General features: G+C 32.6%; 1 protein-coding gene across 1 annotated transcript in view; it reads left to right on the top strand.

Moving 5' to 3' along the window:
* The window catches only part of CCHa1 (neuropeptide CCHamide 1), a 22186-nt gene that overhangs the window by 12244 nt on the left and 6417 nt on the right, over positions 1-3525 (top strand). The gene's annotated exons all lie outside the window — the stretch shown is intronic.

Raw genomic sequence — 3525 nt, 5'->3', positions numbered from 1 at the left:
ACCGTGTTTCAACGCCAAGTTACTTACATTATACATCAATACATCATTCAAATGTAACATCATGTCGCATTGGCATTACATAACACTGAGATATTGAGTCCCTAATTTTGTACATTTTTCTTCAAACAAACTCACTTTTCATCGAGATAATGCTTCATTTTCATCACAAATTTTGTAAATATTTAAAACTTTAGATGAGTGTGGTCGATTATATACTTCCGAAATAACTTTGTACTTGAGCCCAACAAAAAAGGTACCGTTATTTTCTATGTTAAGTATTATTCATAACATTTATTATAATATTATTTCTCAGAAGTACATAATTATGTTTTGAATCTTTGCAATTTATACTCAATGAACTGGTCTGTAGCATTTTATATTGAGTTAAGTCGATGTTTCTTACATCGGTAGTCAATGAGCCATTAAAATGTTGGTTTTGGAAAGTAAATTTGTTTGATATGAAGAGATTTTCGGAACTTATGAACTGTTTTCGCTCGCCATATCTTCGTATTAGTTGTAGTGGTTTCTTTGGTTTTCTTATGTCAACTTTCAGTTTCGACAAAAAATTTTCGAAAAGAAATGCACTAAAATTATCTAATACTCCAAAAATAAATCATTCTTAATGATCACAAATTGATTATAATTTGAGTCTCAGTTCTCGTTACTTGTGAGGAACATAATCAAATACATTAACGAACGAACACTCACCACGTTGCTCATGCATGGGAAGCAATAAATAAAAAAAAGATTAACTAATATCGTCATCTGCGAAAGCCCCAGTCTAGTGGTAATATCATTAACCCCTTGAATACCGATTTATTTTAAAAATTTTTGCGTGTAGAACAGATTTAATTTATTCATGTGGAATAATTCATTTATTTGAGTGATATACATAGTATCGAGTGGACTTAAGGTAAAACAAATATAAATATTTTATATTAAACAAAAAATGCAAGATATAACTCAAAGCAAATTACTAATAATTTTCAAGGATATGGTACTTTTCAAAGCAACTTGGCAAAGTGGTACTTGGCATTTTTTGCACTGCCAGGTAGTCTCTTTTTTAATTTTATGTTTGTAACAAACACAACACTTTTTCATAGGGTTTCGCTTGGATTCAGTTGCTGGAATGTTTTCAGGAAAGTGTGCCCAATTTTTCGCCTGCAAACGAAGTGGTGTATCGCTGTTAAATGAACGTCCACGGCAATTATAATTAGGCAATGACATTTACTCTAATAATTCTTTAGCAATAGCTAAACGAAAAGAAACAATTCGTCATTTGGCTGTGCAGTTGATTTTAGAATGTAAAATATGTGCATTATAAAACGCCATGTCTATTAGGTAAAAAAACATTTTCATGTATCCCTTTACACACTTTCTCATGACAGGGAAGCACGCTAACATTTGATCCTGCTTATCAACGCCTCCCATACCTTTATTATACTCAAGAATGCATAATAGTTTTATAATTTTTTCATGACAAAAAGTGCATGACGAGTCTCAGTCGTCAAATATACCCAAGGGGTTAATAATGTAAGTTTAGTTTGATATTACTTGTATTACTTGTAATATTATAAGGAACAGTCATATTCGAACGCTGGATAAAAATAAATTTGGGCTACAATCGACTTCTAATACGAATGCTGGAGATATATTCATTATCCTACAATCGACTTTTGATAAGAGTGCTGGAGATATATTCATTACAACTCCATCATAATCATTCGGAATGCAATAAGTAGTATTGTAATGGCTGTACAAACCGCACTTGATGTTAATGGTGTGTGAAAAATATAACTCACATCATTTGGGATACTGTGGAAGTATATTTATCATTCTTAAATGTTTGTGTTTAACATTGTTATGTCTTTTCATGATTGAATATAATACAGATTTACAAAATATTGTGGGAACGCTACGGCAATATTGCCTGCGATATTATATGACAAGAACATAGAGATATTATGGCAAGATTGCAGCAACATTGTTTGAAATATTGCGATCTTGCAGTACAATATTGTTGCAACGTTGCTGCAATATTGAGTGCTGTTGGGGTTAGTTAGTACTTACATCTAGGATTTAGGCTACTTTCAACATAAGCGGCACATTTGAAACAAATTTTTCAGATAATTATTGAAAAGGTCATATTTTCGAAGTTGTTACATTAGTTAAATGTTTTAACTTCTCGTTAACGTAGCTCTTTTTACCAAATCGAAATTCCTTGTTGCCCTGACTTCGTGAGATGTACGAGCCGTTTAATAAGTTCGTAGCGAGAAAAAAGGAGACCGGTAAGCCTTCAGTTCTTATAATTAGCTTCCGCTACAGGAACAGAATGAATTGCGCGAATTTTTTACTCATTTACGTTCCAATATAATGTCAGCAGTTGAGTTAAAAGTGTTAAAACCCACTGTGCTAGGGTACATAAATAAAATGAAAGTGAACCGCCTTGGCAATTTTTGTCTCACAAATCTCGGCGTACATTAATCACTGTGTTAGATCACTTTCTTCATTTTAATTTCGTTTCGAATTAAAATACTTCTTACCAACAATTGATTTGGTATATTTTACAGATTTTCAATCATATGTGCGATAAAAGCCTATAATGGTAATTATTGTGTTTTTATTCGTTATTACCGCGAACATTTTAATAATAATTAGTAATTTTATAAACGGTTGTCTATATACAGGGTGTAAACCAACTAGTGGGCAATATTTGAGTATTCTAGAAGACAAAATAAGACGAAAATCAAGAGTGACAAAATGACGATCCGAGCTTCATTAATTACTTATTAATAAATAAAAATTGGGCATTTTTGCGCCTGAATCAGGCAATTCGACTTGCGTCGTCGTATGACTGACAGCTGATAGAATTCGTTCGAATACGCATCTAGTACAATTATAGACTTATCCATAAATAATAGGACAATTAATTTTCAATCGCTTCTCATCTTTTTGCTTGAATTTATATGAGGTTAAAAATATGATTCGAACAATAGATACTCTATGATAATCACTTTGCATATTATAAAAAACTATTTCATGGCTCACAGACGACAATACAGAATATCTGTGTCAATAAGGGGAAAGTGCTATTGTTAGAGTTTATTTATCTTCCTCAACCCCACGTATGATGCCGGAGTTTTACGCGAACAGAACACGAACACCCCGTACAACTTAGCGGAGCTCACGTACAAAATATTGGGCTTAAGGGTGATTTATGAACCTCAAGAGAGTAGCAATCTGATCAGCGATAAACACGGAACCGATACGAAGTTGGTCAAGAAGTTGGAGTGTGCGGTGGCTCAGGATTGCTCTCTCCAATCGAACGACACCAAACAAAGTTCTCTGCCTCGAACGTTGTTTACACTTCCATCTTATCTTAATTTCATATTCAATTTAAAAATACTTTTAAATTATACATGTCTTTTATTTAAGAGGACTGTTCTCTTTCTGATTGTTCTATGCTTTAGATATATTATTTTTCTAAAATGATAATTTTGTCCTCAATTTTGTTGAATCGACATA

Source organism: Ceratina calcarata, unplaced genomic scaffold (assembly GCF_001652005.2).
Source record: "Ceratina calcarata isolate Rehan_Ccalc_2016 unplaced genomic scaffold, ASM165200v1 scaffold358.2, whole genome shotgun sequence".
Classification (NCBI taxonomy): Eukaryota; Metazoa; Arthropoda; class Insecta; order Hymenoptera; family Apidae; genus Ceratina; species Ceratina calcarata.
This window is presented reverse-complemented; position numbering and strand designations above follow the sequence as displayed.